Consider the following 17,899-nt stretch of genomic DNA (forward strand, 5'->3'; position numbering starts at 1 on the left):
TGCTGAACTAGAACACGCCCCCGGAAATGACATCATACCTGGAAGGATCCCATACATTCTAGCGTCTAGGGCACCGGAAGAGGTAAGTATTGTGCCGGCCGGGGCCCTGAGCAGGCGGGGGGCCCATAGTACGCTGGGATGCCCGATGGCGAGTAAGCCCCCCGCCTGCTCAGGGCCCCGCCGCTTGCCTGGGTGCAGGAGGGGGACCCGATGCGGGGGTACACAGTGCAGGCGACTGCTATGGGGCCCCCCCAGCTCACGGGCCCCATAGCAGTCGCGTGGCCTGCCGCCATTGGCGGGCTGCCACTGGGTACAATGGTGTCTGGCCTCTGTAAGGGAAACCAAGTCCAAACTGAAAGATTTTCCCTGCACTGATACATTGTAGCAAACGGTCAGGACAGGAGGGGGATCGTCTAGACTGAATACCATTGTAATAAATGCTCCGCTGTTGTCAGGATTAGATTTTTTTCCGGTTCTGGATATTAACAAGAATGATTTTATTCTCAGACAACAAGCAGAGATCTTACAAATGGCAGAAAAGTTGAATAATCCTTCATTGCAGAGATGAGAACTTTCCTCCTGTATCCGGCGGATCGTCCTGTGGCTGAGAACAGTCTTTGCGGAGCGATTCCTCCCTATGAGGGGAACGTCGGCGCGGTGGAGCTGCTGTATCAGCCACGGAGGGGAATGAAGAGCAAGAAAGATTTATCCCTCATCCTGGAGGATCCGGAGCTGAAGACTGCGGAGATCAAAGCTGAAGGTGAAGCCACATGTGATCTGTATACATCGGCAGAGGGGTCGTCACATGAGGAAATCCCCCCATATATATGGAGATGGCGATCTGTGGGGGCCGGACACAGAATGGGTGTGTGGTGTAACCAAAGAGAACACTAAGTCAGCACAGGAGCTGTGTACACAAAACGGAAGCATTCTGCAAAGTTACTTTATTCTCTTTATCCCCTTCCCGACATCCGCAGAATTTAAGTGTCGCAATTCCAATGAGTTGTGGATTTTTGGTTCAAGTTGCCCAACGGGACCAAAAAATAATGTGATAGAAAAGGATTAAAATTGAAATTTATATATATAAAAAAAATCCTTTTAAATTTCCTACCTCCATTTGTCAAAACAAAGCAACACTATATATATAGTATTGACACACTGACAAAAAGTCCGATCTATCAAATCATAAATATATTAACCCCTACAGCAAATGCCCAACAGCAAAGATAATCTAAACACCCAGTTTTTTTTTTCTTTTTGGGTAATTTTACCTCCCAAAAAATGCATCAAAAAGAGATGAAAAGTTTGTAGACGGCAGAGAATGGCATCAATAACCCCCGCAGGTCGGCGAGCAGAAAGCGAACCTCGCCCAGATTCATCAGCAGAAACATGGAACAAATGCCGGGTCTCACAAAATGGTGACACAATACCGGGTTATTTATTACTGTTTGGTGACACCATAATACGGCAATTCTGGCTTCTTCATTTATTTTTCCGCTATTTAACGTGCGGTTTAAATAATTTGGGCTTTGATAGGTCGGACTTTTACAGACATGACAATATAAAATGTTTCTTTTTTAATTTCTTTTTTTGTTACCTTGGAAAATAGGGGTGATTTAACATTTTTGTTTATTTTTTTTCCTTTGTAAAACTTTTTTCTTTTTTTTCCATTTTTACTTTCTTTTTTTATGTCCCCTTAGGGCACTTGAACCTGCGATCTCTTGACTGCTTATTCTATATACAGTAATCCTCTAGTAATGCAGTATACAGTTTATAAGATTAAGTCCAGACTGTGGATGAACTTCACAGGAGTACCAAGATGGCAGCCATGCAGGCCTTCACCATTCCCCTGACTGCCATTGTCATCCATTTCCTGGCGATAGCGCAATATAAATGCCGCTGTTGGCTCAGGTGACCACAGTCTACTCAAGTCGCTGCTGTCGGCTCAGGTCACCGCTGTTCTGGGCTGGCTGGCAAATTGCACACAGTAGCAACCCATCCTTACTGAGTTTTATCTGTGGCTGATTCATAAAGTGAGTAAAGGTTACAAAGCTTTAAAAAGATAAAGCCGGTGTTATGATGTAATAGTTGAGGTCAAATGCCGACTAGATTCTCATCCACTTCTATCAGTGGGCTACTTAGAGAGGTGTCTGAGACTCTAGCCAGCATGTGACCAGGCTCGGACTGGCCTGCTGGGGAATTCCCTAGTGGGCCCCACTGCAGGGCCAGCACTGACAAGAGAAGGAAGGCTCCTCCCACTCCTACCCTAGCACAGCTATGCACTTGTCTATATACCGTATGCTGTGTGTGTGGGGGTGTGTGGTTTGACTTGTCTATATACTGTATGCTGTGTGTGTGTGGGGGGGACTTGTCTGTATACCGTGTGTGGGAGGTGGGGGACTTGTCTATATACTGTATGCTGTGTGTGGGGGGGACTTGTCTGTATACCGTGTGTGGGAGGTGGGGGACTTGTCTATATACCGTATGCTGTGTGTGGGGGACTTGTCTATATACTGTATACTGTGTGGGGGACTTGTCTATATACCGTATGCTGTGTGGGGGACTTGTCTATATACCGTATGCTGTGTGGGGGACTTGTCTATATACCGTATGCTGTGTGGGGGACTTGTCTATATACCGTATGCTGTGTGGGGGACTTGTATATATACCGTATGCTGTGTGTGGGGGACTTGTCTATATACCGTATGCTGTGTGTGGGGGACTTGTCTATATACTGTATGCTGTGTGTGGGGGGACTTGTCTATATACCGTATGCTGTGTGTGGGGGACTTGTCTATATACTGTATGCTCTGTGTGGGGAACTTGTCTATATACCGTATGCTGTGTGTGGGGGACTTGTCTATATACCGTATGCTGTGTGTGGGAGACTTGTCTATATATCGTATGCTGTGTGTGGGGGACTTGTCTATATACTGTATGCTGTGTGTGGGGGACTTGTCTATATACCGTATGCTGTGTATGGGGGACTTGTCTATATACCGTATGCTGTGTGTGGGGGACTTGTCTATATACCGTATGCTGTGTGTGGGGGACTTGTCTATATACTGTATGCTGTGTGTGGGGGACTTGTCTATATACCGTATGCTGTGTGTGGGGGACTTGTCTATATATCGTATGCTGTGTGGGGGGGACTTGTCTATATACTGTATGCTGTGTGGGGGTCTTGTCTATATACTGTATGCTGTGTGTGGGGGACTTGTCTATATACCGTATGCTGTGTATGGGGGACTTGTCTATATACCGTATGCTGTGTGTGGGGGACTTGTCTATATACCGTATGCTGTGTGTGGGGGACTTGTCTATATATCGTATGCTGTGTGTGGGGGACTTGTCTATATACCGTATGCTGTGTGTGGGGGACTTGTCTATATACCGTATGCTGTGTGGGGGGGACTTGTCTATATACTGTATGCTGTGTGGGGGTCTTGTCTATATACTGTATGCTGTGTGTGGGGGACTTGTCTATATACCGTATGCTGTGTGTGGGGGACTTGTCTATATACTGTATGCTGTGTGTGGGGGACTTGTCTATATACTGTATGCTATGTGGGGGTCTTGTCTATATACTGTATGCTGTGTGTGGGGGACTTGTCTATATACCGTATGCTGTGTGTGGGGGACTTATCTATATACTGTATGCTGTGTGTGGGGGACTTGTCTATATACTGTATGCTGTGTGTGGGGGACTTGTCTATATACTGTATGCTATGTGGGGGTCTTGTCTATATACTGTATGCTGTGTGTGGGGGACTTGTCTATATACCGTATGCTGTGTGTGGGGGACTTGTCTATATACTGTATGCTGTGTGTGGGGGACTTGTCTATATACCGTATGCTGTGTGTGGGGGACTTATCTATATACTGTATGCTGTGTGTGGGGGACTTGTCTATATACTGTATGCTGTGTGTGGGGGACTTGTCTATATACTGTATGCTGTGTGTGGGGGACTTGTCTATATACTGTATGCTATGTGGGGGTCTTGTCTATATACTGTATGCTGTGTGTGGGGGACTTGTCTATATACCGTATGCTGTGTGTGGGGGACTTGTCTATATACCGTATGCTGTGTATGGGGGACTTATCTATCTACTGTATGCTGTGTATGGGGGACTTGTCTATATACTGTATGCTGTGTATGGGGGACTTGTCTATATACTGTATGCTGTGTGTGGGGGACTTGTCTATATACTGTATGCTGTGTGTGGGGGACTTGTCTATATACCGTATGCTCTGTGTGGGGAACTTGTCTATATACTGTATGCTGTGTGGGGGGACTTGTCTATATACCGTATGCTGTGTGTGGGGGACTTGTCTATATACTGTATGCTGTGTGGGGGGACTTGTCTATATACCGTATGCTGTGTGTGGGGGACTTGTCTATATACTGTATGCTGTGTGGGGAACTTGTCTATATACTGTATGCTGTGTGTGGGGGACTTGTCTATATACTGTATGCTGTGTGTGGGGGACTTGTCTATATACTGTATGCTGTGTGTGGGGGACTTGTCTATATACCGTATGCTGTGTGTGGGGGACTTGTCTATATACTGTATGCTGTGTGTGGGGGCTTGTCTATATACCGTTTGCTGTGAGGGGGACTTGTCTATATACTATATGCTGTGTGTGGGGAACTTGTCTATATACTGTATGCTGTGTGTGGGAGACTTGTCTATATACTGTATGCTCTGTGTGGGGAACTTGTCTATATACTGTATGCTGTGTGTGGGGGACTTGTCTATATACTGTATGCTGTTTGGGGGACTTGTCTATATACTGTATGCTGTGTGGGGGACTTGTCTATATACCGTATGCTGTGTGTGGGGGACTTGTCTATATACCGTATGCTGTGTGTGGGGGACTTGTCTATATACTGTTTGCTGTGTGGTGGGGACTTGTCTATATACCGTATGCTGTGTATGGGGGACTTGTCTATATACTGTATGCTGTGTATGGGGGACTTGTCTATATACCGTATGCTGTGTGGGGGACTTGTCTATATACTGTATGCTGTGTGTGGGGGACTTGTCTATATACTGTATGCTGTGTGGGTGACTTGTCTATATACTGTATGCTGTGTGGGGGACTTGTCTATATACTGTATGCTGTGTGTGGGGAACTTGTCTATATACTGTATGCTGTGTGGGGGACTTGTCTATATACTGTATGCTGTGTGGGGGACTTGTCTATATACTGTATGCTCTGTGTGGGGAACTTGTCTATATACTGTATGCTGTGTGTGGGGAACTTGTCTATATACTGTATGCTGTGTGGGGGACTTGTCTATATACTGTATGCTGTGTGGGGGACTTGTCTATATACTGTATGCTGTGTGTGGGGAACTTGTCTATATACCGTATGCTGTGTGTGGGGGACTTGTCTATATACCGTATGCTGTGTGTGGGGGACTTGTCTATATATCGTATGCTGTGTGGGGGACTTGTCTATATACCGTATGCTGTGTGAGGGGGACTTGTCTATATACCGTATGCTGTGTGTGGGGGACTTGTCTATATATCGTATGCTGTGTGGGGGACTTGTCTATATACCGTATGCTGTGTGTGGGGGACTTGTCTATATACTGTATGCTGTGTGTGGGGGACTTGTCTATATACTGTATGCTGTGTGGGGGACTTGTCTATATACCGTATGCTGTGTGTGGGGGACTTGTCTATATACCGTATGCTGTGTGTGGGGGACTTGTCTATATACTGTATGCTGTGTGTGGGGGACTTGTCTATATACCGTATGCTGTGTGTGTGGGCTTGTCTATATACCGTATGCTGTGAGGGGGACTTGTCTATATACTGTATGCTGTGTGTGGGGAACTTGTCTATATACTGTATGCTGTGTGTGGGTGACTTGTCTATATACTGTATGCTGTGTGTGGGTGACTTGTCTATATACTGTATGCTGTGTGGGGGGGACTTGTCTATATACCGTATGCTGTGTGTGGGGGACTTGTCTATATACCGTATGCTGTGTGTGGGGGACTTGTCTATATACTGTATGCTGTGTGTGGGGGACTTGTCTATATACCGTATGCTGTGTGTGTGGGCTTGTCTATATACCGTATGCTGTGAGGGGGACTTGTCTATATACTGTATGCTGTGTGTGGGGGACTTGTCTATATACTGTATGCTGTGTGTGGGAGACTTGTCTATATACTGTATGCTGTGTATGGGGGACTTGTCTATATACTGTATGCTGTGTGGGGGGGACTTGTCTATATACCGTATGCTGTGTGTGGGGGACTTGTCTATATACTGTATGCTGTGTGTGGGGGACTTGTCTATATACTGTATGCTGTGTATGGGGGACTTGTCTATATACCATATGCTGTGTGTGGGGGACTTGTCTATATACTGTATGCTGTGTGTGGGTGACTTGTCTATATACTGTATGCTGTGTGGGGGGGACTTGTCTATATACTGTATGCTGTGTGTGGGGGACTTGTCTATATACTGTATGCTGTGTATGGGGGACTTGTCTATTTACCGTATGCTGTGTGTGGGGGGGACTTGTCTATATACCGTATGCTGTGTGGGAGGGACTTGTCTATATACCGTATGCTGTCTGGGGGACTTGTCTATATACCGTATGCTGTGTGTGTGGGCTTGTCTATATACCGTATGCTGTGAGGGGGACTTGTCTATATACTGTATGCTGTGTGTGGGGAACTTGTCTATATACTGTATGCTGTGTGTGGGTGACTTGTCTATATACTGTATGCTGTGTGTGGGTGACTTGTCTATATACTGTATGCTGTGTGGGGGGGACTTGTCTATATACCGTATGCTGTGTGTGGGGGACTTGTCTATATACCGTATGCTGTGTGTGGGGGACTTGTCTATATACTGTATGCTGTGTGTGGGGGGGACTTGTCTATATACCGTATGCTGTGTGGGGGGGACTTGTCTATATACCGTATGCTGTGTGTGGGGGACTTGTCTATATACTGTATGCTGTGTGTGGGGGACTTGTCTATATACTGTATGCTGTGTATGGGGGACTTGTCTATATACCGTATGCTGTGTGTGGGGGACTTGTCTATATACTGTATGCTGTGTGTGGGTGACTTGTCTATATACTGTATGCTGTGTGGGGGGGACTTGTCTATATACTGTATGCTGTGTGTGGGGGACTTGTCTATATACCATATGCTGTGTTTGTGGGGGACTTGTCTATATACCGTATACTGTGTGTGGGGGACTTGTCTATATACTCTATGTGTAGAGGACTTGTCTATATACCGTATGCTGTGTGGGGGTCTTGTCTATATACTGTATGCTGTGTGTGGGGGACTTGTCTATATACTGTATGCTGTGTGTGGGGGACTTGTCTATATACTGTATGCTGTGTATGGGGGACTTGTCTATTTACCGTATGCTGTGTGTGGGGGGGACTTGTCTATATACCGTATGCTGTGTGGGAGGGACTTGTCTATATACCGTATGCTGTGTGGGGGACTTGTCTATATACTGTATGCTGTGTCTGGGGGACTTGTCTATATACCGTATGCTGTGTGTGGGGGACTTGTCTATATACCGTATGCTGTGTGTGTGGGCTTGTCTATATACCGTATGCTGTGAGGGGGACTTGTCTATATACTGTATGCTGTGTGTGGGGAACTTGTCTATATACTGTATGCTGTGTGTGGGTGACTTGTCTATATACTGTATGCTGTGTGTGGGTGACTTGTCTATATACTGTATGCTGTGTGGGGGGGACTTGTCTATATACCGTATGCTGTGTGTGGGGGACTTGTCTATATACCGTATGCTGTGTGTGGGGGACTTGTCTATATACTGTATGCTGTGTGTGGGGGGGACTTGTCTATATACCGTATGCTGTGTGGGGGGGACTTGTCTATATACCGTATGCTGTGTATGGGGGACTTGTCTATATACTGTATGCTGTGTGTGGGGGACTTGTCTATATACTGTATGCTGTGTATGGGGGACTTGTCTATATACCGTATGCTGTGTGTGGGGGACTTGTCTATATACTGTATGCTGTGTGTGGGGGACTTGTCTATATACTGTATGCTGTGTGTGGGGGTCTTGTCTTTATACTGTATGCTGTGTGTGGGGGTCTTGTCTATATACCGTATGATGTGTGTGGGGGACTTGTCTATATACCGTATGCTGTGTGTGGGGGACTTGTCTATATACCGTATGCTGTGTGGGGGGGACTTGTCTATATACCGTATGCTGTGTGGGGTACTTGTCTATATACCGTATGCTGTGTGGTGGGGGACTTGTCTATATACTGTATGCTGTGTATGGGGGACTTGTCTATATACTGTATGCTGTGTGTGGGGGACTTGTCTATATACTGTATGCTGTGTGTGGGGTACTTGTCTATATACCGTATGCTGTGTGGTGGGGGACTTGTCTATATACTGTATGCTGTGTGTGGGGGACTTGTCTATATACCGTATGCTGTGTGTGGGGGACTTGTCTATATACTGTATGCTGTGTGTGGGTCTTGTCTATATACTGTATGCTGTGTGTGGGGGACTTGTCTATATACCGTATGCTGTGTGTGGGGGCTTGTCTATATACCGTATGCTGTGAGGGGGACTTGTCTATATACTGTATGCTGTGTGTGGGGGCTTGTCTATATACCGTATGCTGTGTGGGGGACTTGTCTATATACCGTATGCTGTGTGGGGGACTTGTCTATATACTGTATGCTGTGTGTGGGTGACTTGTCTATATACTGTATGCTGTGTGTGGGTGACTTGTCTATATACTGTATGCTGTGTGTGGGTGACTTGTCTATATACTGTATGCTGTGTGGGGGGGACTTGTCTATATACCGTATGCTGTGTGTGGGGGGGACTTGTCTATATACCGTATGCTGTGTGGGGGGGACTTGTCTATATACCGTATGCTGTGTATGGGGGACTTGTCTATATACTGTATGCTGTGTATGGGTGACTTGTCTATATACCGTATGCTGTGTGTGGGGGACTTGTCTATATACTGTATGCTGTGTGTGGGTGACTTGTCTATATACTGTATGCTGTGTGGGGGGGACTTGTCTATATACTGTATGCTGTGTGTGGGGGACTTGTCTATATACCATATGCTGTGTGTGTGGGGGACTTGTCTATATACCGTATACTGTGTGTGGGGGACTTGTCTATATACTGTATGTGTAGAGGACTTGTCTATATACCGTATGCTGTGTGGGGGTTTTGTCTATATACTGTATGCTGTGTGTGGGGGACTTGTCTATATACTGTATGCTGTGTGTGGGGGACTTGTCTATATACTGTATGCTGTGTGTGGGGGGGACTTGTCTATATACCGTATGCTGTATGGGAGGGACTTGTCTATATACCGTATGCTGTGTGGGGGACTTGTCTATATACCGTATGCTGTGTGGGGTATTGTCTATATACTGTATGCTGTGTCTGGGGGACTTGTCTATATACCGTATGCTGTGTGGGGGGGACTTGTCTATATACCGTATGCTGTGTATGGGGGACTTGTCTATATACTGTATGCTGTGTGTGGGGGACTTGTCTATATACTGTATGCTGTGTATGGGGGACTTGTCTATATACCGTATGCTGTGTGTGGGGGACTTGTCTATATACTGTATGCTGTGTGTGGGGGACTTGTCTATATACTGTATGCTGTGTGTGGGGGTCTTGTCTTTATACTGTATGCTGTGTGTGGGGGTCTTGTCTATATACCGTATGATGTGTGTGGGGGACTTGTCTATATACCGTATGCTGTGTGTGGGGGACTTGTCTATATACCGTATGCTGTGTGGGGGGGACTTGTCTATATACCGTATGCTGTGTGGGGTACTTGTCTATATACCGTATGCTGTGTGGTGGGGGACTTGTCTATATACTGTATGCTGTGTATGGGGGACTTGTCTATATACTGTATGCTGTGTGTGGGGGACTTGTCTATATACTGTATGCTGTGTGTGGGGTACTTGTCTATATACCGTATGCTGTGTGGTGGGGGACTTGTCTATATACTGTATGCTGTGTGTGGGGGACTTGTCTATATACCGTATGCTGTGTGTGGGGGACTTGTCTATATACTGTATGCTGTGTGTGGGTCTTGTCTATATACTGTATGCTGTGTGTGGGGGACTTGTCTATATACCGTATGCTGTGTGTGGGGGCTTGTCTATATACCGTATGCTGTGAGGGGGACTTGTCTATATACTGTATGCTGTGTGTGGGGGCTTGTCTATATACCGTATGCTGTGTGGGGGACTTGTCTATATACCGTATGCTGTGTGGGGGACTTGTCTATATACTGTATGCTGTGTGTGGGTGACTTGTCTATATACTGTATGCTGTGTGTGGGTGACTTGTCTATATACTGTATGCTGTGTGTGGGTGACTTGTCTATATACTGTATGCTGTGTGGGGGGGACTTGTCTATATACCGTATGCTGTGTGTGGGGGGGACTTGTCTATATACCGTATGCTGTGTGGGGGGGACTTGTCTATATACCGTATGCTGTGTATGGGGGACTTGTCTATATACTGTATGCTGTGTATGGGTGACTTGTCTATATACCGTATGCTGTGTGTGGGGGACTTGTCTATATACTGTATGCTGTGTGTGGGTGACTTGTCTATATACTGTATGCTGTGTGGGGGGGACTTGTCTATATACTGTATGCTGTGTGTGGGGGACTTGTCTATATACCATATGCTGTGTGTGTGGGGGACTTGTCTATATACCGTATACTGTGTGTGGGGGACTTGTCTATATACTGTATGTGTAGAGGACTTGTCTATATACCGTATGCTGTGTGGGGGTTTTGTCTATATACTGTATGCTGTGTGTGGGGGACTTGTCTATATACTGTATGCTGTGTGTGGGGGACTTGTCTATATACTGTATGCTGTGTGTGGGGGGGACTTGTCTATATACCGTATGCTGTGTGGGAGGGACTTGTCTATATACCGTATGCTGTGTGGGGGACTTGTCTATATACCGTATGCTGTGTGGGGTATTGTCTATATACTGTATGCTGTGTCTGGGGGACTTGTCTATATACCGTATGCTGTGTGTGGGGGACTTGTCTATATACCGTATGCTGTGTGGGGGACTTGTCTATATACCGTATGCTGTGTGTGGGGGACTTGTCTATATACCGTATGCTGTGTGTGGGGGACTTGTCTATATACCGTATGCTGTGTATGGGGGACTTGTCTATATACCGTATGCTGTGTGTGGGGGACTTGTCTATATACCGTATGCTGTGTGTGGGGTACTTGTCTATATACCGTATGCTGTGTGTAGGGTACTTGTCTATATACCGTATGCTGTGTGGGGGGGACTTGTCTATATACCGTATGCTGTGTGTGGGGGTCTTGTCTATATACCGTATGCTGTGTGGGGGGGACTTGTCTATATACCGTATGCTGTGTGTGGGGGACTTTTCTATATACCGTATGCTGTGTGTGGGGGACTTGCCTATATACCGTATGCTGTGTGTGGGGGACTTGTCTATATACCGTATGCTGTGTGTGGGGGACTTGTCTATATACCGTATGCTGTGTGGTGGGGGGGACTTGTCTATATACCGTATGCTGTGTGTGGGGGACTTGTCTATATACTGTATGCTGTGTATGGGGGACTTGTCTATATACTGTATGCTGTGTGTGGGGGACTTGTCTATATACTGTATGCTGTGTGTGGGGGACTTGTCTATATACTGTATGCTGTGTGTGGGGGACTTGTCTATATACTGTATGCTGTGTGTGGGGGACTTGTCTATATACTGTATGCTGTGTGTGGGGGTCTTGTCTTTATACTGTATGCTGTGTGTGGGGGTCTTGTCTATATACCGTATGATGTGTGTGGGGGACTTGTCTATATACCGTATGCTGTGTGTGGGGGACTTGTCTATATACCGTATGCTGTGTGGGGGGGACTTGTCTATATACCGTATGCTGTGTGGGGTACTTGTCTATATACCGTATGCTGTGTGGTGGGGGACTTGTCTATATACTGTATGCTGTGTGTGGGGGACTTGTCTATATACCGTATGCTGTGTGGGGTACTTGTCTATATACCGTATGCTGTGTGCGGGGGACTTGTCTATATACTGTATGCTGTGTGTGGGGGACTTGTCTATATACTGTATGCTGTGTGTGGGGGACTTGTCTATATACCGTATGCTGTGTATGGGGGACTTGTCTATATACCGTATGCTGTGTGTGGGGGACTTGTCTATATACCGTATGCTGTGTGTGGGGGACTTGTCTATATACTGTATGCTGTGTGTGGGGGACTTGTCTATATACTGTATGCTGTGTATGGGGGACTTGTCTATATACCGTATGCTGTGTGTGGGGGACTTGTCTATATACCGTATGCTGTGTGGGGGCGACTTGTCTATATACCGTATGCTGTGTGGGGGGGACTTGTCTATATACCGTATGCTGTGTGTGGGGGTCTTGTCTATATACTTTATGCTGTGTGTGGGGGACTTGTCTATATACCGTATGCTGTGTGTGGGGGACTTGTCTATATACTGTATGCTGTGTATGGGGGACTTGTCTATATACCGTATGCTGTGTATGGGGGACTTGTCTATATACTGTATGCTGTGTATGGGGGACTTGTCTATATACTGTATGCTGTGTATGGGGGACTTGTCTATATACTGTATGCTGTGTGAGGGGGACTTGTCTATATACCGTATGCTGTGTGAGGGGGACTTGTCTATATACTGTATGCTGTGTATGGGGGACTTGTCTATATACTGTATGCTGTGTGTGGGGGACTTGTCAATATACCGTATGCTGTGTATGGGGGACTTGTCTATATACTGTATGCTGTGTGAGGGGGACTTGTCTATATACCGTATGCTGTGTGTGGGGGACTTGTCTATATACTGTATGCTGTGTATGGGGGACTTGTCAATATACCGTATGCTGTGTGTGGGGGACTTGTCTATATACTGTATGCTGTGTGTGGGGGACTTGTCTATATACTGTATGCTGTGTGTGGGGGACTTGTCTATATACCGTATGCTGTGTGTGGGGGACTTGTCTATATACCGTATGCTGTGTGTGGGGGACTTGTCTATATACCGTATGCTGTGTGGGGGGGACTTGTCTATATACTGTATGCTGTGTGTGGGGGACTTGTCTATATACCGTATGCTGTGTGTGGGGGACTTGTCTATATACCGTATGCTGTGTGGGGGGGACTTGTCTATATACCGTATGCTGTGTGGGGGGGACTTGTCTATATACCGTATGCTGTGTGTGGGGGTCTTGTCTATATACCTTATGCTGTGTGTGGGGGTCTTGTCTATATACTGTTTGCTGTGTGTGGGGGTCTTGTCTATATACCGTATGCTGTGTGTGGGGGACTTGTCTATATACTGTATGCTGTGTGTGGGTCTTGTCTATATACTGTATGCTGTGTGTGGGGGACTTGTCTATATACCGTATGCTGTGTGGGGGGGACTTGTCTATATACTGTATGCTGTGTGTGGGGGACTTGTCTATATACCGTATGCTGTGTGTGGGGGACTTGTCTATATACCGTATGCTGTGTGGGGGGGACTTGTCTATATACCGTATGCTGTGTGGGGGGGACTTGTCTATATACCGTATGCTGTGTGTGGGGGTCTTGTCTATATACCTTATGCTGTGTGTGGGGGTCTTGTCTATATACTGTTTGCTGTGTGTGGGGGTCTTGTCTATATACCGTATGCTGTGTGTGGGGGACTTGTCTATATACTGTATGCTGTGTGTGGGTCTTGTCTATATACTGTATGCTGTGTGTGGGGGACTTGTCTATATACCGTATGCTGTGTGTGGGGGCTTGTCTATATACTGTATGCTGTGAGGGGGACTTGTCTATATACTGTATGCTGTGTGTGGGTGACTTGTCTATATACTGTATGCTGTGTGTGGGTGACTTGTCTATATACTGTATGCTGTGTGGGGGGGACTTGTCTATATACCGTATGCTGTGTGTGGGGGGGACTTGTCTATATACCGTATGCTGTGTGGGGGGGACTTGTCTATATACCGTATGCTGTGTGTGGGGGACTTGTCTATATACTGTATGCTGTGTATGGGGGACTTGTCTATATACCGTATGCTGTGTGTGGGGGACTTGTCTATATACTGTATGCTGTGTGTGGGTGACTTGTCTATATACTGTATGCTGTGTGGGGGGGACTTGTCTATATACTGTATGCTGTGTGTGGGGGACTTGTCTATATACCATATGCTGTGTGTGTGGGGGACTTGTCTATATACCGTATACTGTGTGTGGGGGACTTGTCTATATACTGTATGTGTAGAGGACTTGTCTATATACCGTATGCTGTGTGGGGGTCTTGTCTATATACTGTATGCTGTGTGTGGGGGACTTGTCTATATACTGTATGCTGTGTGTGGGGGACTTGTCTATATACTGTATGCTGTGTGTGGGGGGGACTTGTCTATATACCGTATGCTGTGTGGGAGGGACTTGTCTATATACCGTATGCTGTGTGGGGGACTTGTCTATATACCGTATGCTGTGTGGGGTATTGTCTATATACTGTATGCTGTGTCTGGGGGACTTGTCTATATACCGTATGCTGTGTGTGGGGGACTTGTCTATATACCGTATGCTGTGTGGGGGACTTGTCTATATACCGTATGCTGTGTGTGGGGGACTTGTCTATATACCGTATGCTGTGTGTGGGGGACTTGTCTATATACCGTATGCTGTGTGTGGGGGACTTGTCTATATACCGTATGCTGTGTGTGGGGGACTTGTCTATATACCGTATGCTGTGTGTGGGGTACTTGTCTATATACCGTATGCTGTGTGTAGGGTACTTGTCTATATACCGTATGCTGTGTGGGGGGGACTTGTCTATATACCGTATGGTGTGTGTGGGGGTCTTGTCTATATACCGTATGCTGTGTGTGGGGGACTTGTCTATATACTGTATGCTGTGTATGGGGGACTTGTCTATATACTGTATGCTGTGTGTGGGGGACTTGTCTATATACTGTATGCTGTGTGTGGGGGACTTGTCTATATACTGTATGCTGTGTGTGGGGGACTTGTCTATATACTGTATGCTGTGTGTGGGTGACTTGTCTATATACTGTATGCTGTGTGTGGGGGTCTTGTCTTTATACTGTATGCTGTGTGTGGGGGTCTTGTCTATATACCGTATGATGTGTGTGGGGGACTTGTCTATATACCGTATGCTGTGTGTGGGGGACTTGTCTATATACCGTGTGCTGTGTGGGGGGGACTTGTCTATATACCGTATGCTGTGTGGGGTACTTGTCTATATACCGTATGCTGTGTGGTGGGGGACTTGTCTATATACTGTATGCTGTGTGTGGGGGACTTGTCTATATACCGTATGCTGTGTGGGGTACTTGTCTATATACCGTATGCTGTGTGCGGGGGACTTGTCTATATACTGTATGCTGTGTGTGGGGGACTTGTCTATATACTGTATGCTGTGTGTGGGGGACTTGTCTATATACCGTATGCTGTGTATGTGGGACTTGTCTATATACCGTATGCTGTGTGTGGGGGACTTGTCTATATACCGTATGCTGTGTGTGGGGGACTTGTCTATATACTGTATGCTGTGTGTGGGGGACTTGTCTATATACTGTATGCTGTGTATGGGGGACTTGTCTATATACCGTATGCTGTGTGTGGGGGACTTGTCTATATACCGTATGCTGTGTGGGGGCGACTTGTCTATATACCGTATGCTGTGTGGGGGGGACTTGTCTATATACCGTATGCTGTGTGTGGGGGTCTTGTCTATATACCGTATGCTGTGTGTGGGGGACTTGTCTATATACCGTATGCTGTGTGTGGGGGACTTGTCTATATACTGTATGCTGTGTATGGGGGACTTGTCTATATACCGTATGCTGTGTGTGGGGGACTTGTCAATATACCGTATGCTGTGTATGGGGGACTTGTCTATATACTGTATGCTGTGTGAGGGGGACTTGTCTATATACCGTATGCTGTGTGTGGGGGACTTTTCTATATACTGTATGCTGTGTATGGGGGACTTGTCAATATACCGTATGCTGTGTGTGGGGGACTTGTCTATATACTGTATGCTGTGTGTGGGGGACTTGTCTATATACCGTATGCTGTGTGTGGGGGACTTGTCTATATACCGTATGCTGTGTGGGGGGGACTTGTCTATATACCGTATGCTGTGTGGGGGGGACTTGTCTATATACCGTATGCTGTGTGTGGGGGTCTTGTCTATATACCGTATGCTGTGTGTGGGGGTCTTGTCTATATACTGTATGCTGTGTGTGGGGGTGTTGTCTATATACCGTATGCTGTGTGTGGGGGACTTGTCTATATACCGTATGCTGTGTGGGGGGGACTTGTCTATATACCGTATGCTGTGTGGGGTACTTGTCTATATACCGTATGCTGTGTGGGGGACTTGTCTATATACTGTATGCTGTGTGTGGGGGACTTGTCTATATACCGTATGCTGTGTGTGGGGTACTTGTCTATATACCGTATGCTGTGTGTGGGGGTCTTGTCTATATACCGTATGCTGTGTGGTGGGGGAGGGGGTGCTGGACTTGGTTCTCTTTGCTATATGTGGGTTAGGGAGACCTGGATAAATATGCTATACATGGAGGAGGGGACCTTGGCTATATACTTTGTGTGGGGGAGCGGGGACCTGGATAAATATGCTATACATGGAGGAGGGGAGCTTGGCTATATACTTTGTGTGGGGGAGGGAGACCTGGATAAATATGCTATACATGGAGGAGGGGATCTTGGCTATATACTTTGTGTGGGGGAGCGGGGACCTGGATAAATATGCTATACATGGAGGAGGGGAGCTTGGCTATATACTTTGTGTGGGGGAGCGGGGACTTGGATAAATATGCTATACATGGAGGAGGGGAGCTTGGCTATATACTTTGTGTGGGGGAGGGAGACCTGGATAAATATGCTATACATGGAGGAGGGGATCTTGGCTATATACTGTATGCTGTGTGTGGGGGACTTGTCTATATACCGTATGCTGTGTGTGGGGGTCTTGTCTATATACCGTATGCTGTGTGGTGGGGGAGGGGGTGCTGGACTTGGTTCTCTTTGCTATATGTGGGGGAGCGGGGACCTAGATAAATATGCTATACATGGAGGAGGGGACCTTGGCTATATACTTTGTGTGGGGGAGGGAGACCTGGATAAATATGCTATACATGGAGGAGGGGATCTTGGCTATATACTTTGTGTGGGGGAGGGAGACCTGGATAAATATGCTATACATGGAGGAGGGGATCTTGGCTATATACTTTGTGTGGGGGAGGGAGACCTGGATAAATATGCTATACATGGAGGAGGGGAGCTTGGCTATATACTGTGTGTGGGGGAGCGGGGACCTTGGCTATATACTTTGTGTGGGGGAGCGGGGACCTGGCTATATACTTTGTGTGGGGTAGCGGGGGCCTGGCTATATACTTTGTGTGGGGGAGCGGGGACCTGGCTATATACTGTGTGTGGGGGAGCGGGGATCTTGGCTATATATTTTGTGTGGGGGAGCAGGGACCTGGCTATATACTGTGTGTGGGGGAGCGGGGACCTGGCTATATACTGTGTGTGGGGGAGCGGGGACCTGGCTATATACTGTGTGTGGGGGAGCGGGGACCTGGCTATATGTGGTAGGTGTGGGGCAGTTGATGTTACGGGGGCAGCTTTATTGTGAATGTATATGTAGTGGGTACAATGTGGAGGACTCTTTATAGATCACAGACATCATATGTGCTGATCAGGAGCCTTTCTGTGAATGCGATGTGTCAGGTCAGAGCTGCACTATTGCTAGATGATCTTGTGGGGTGAACGTCTCATT

The sequence above is a fragment of the Phyllobates terribilis genome, unplaced genomic scaffold (assembly GCF_046119375.1).
Source record: "Phyllobates terribilis strain yellow unplaced genomic scaffold, ASM4611937v1 Scaffold_250__1_contigs__length_2853362, whole genome shotgun sequence".
NCBI lineage: Eukaryota > Metazoa > Chordata > Amphibia > Anura > Dendrobatidae > Phyllobates > Phyllobates terribilis.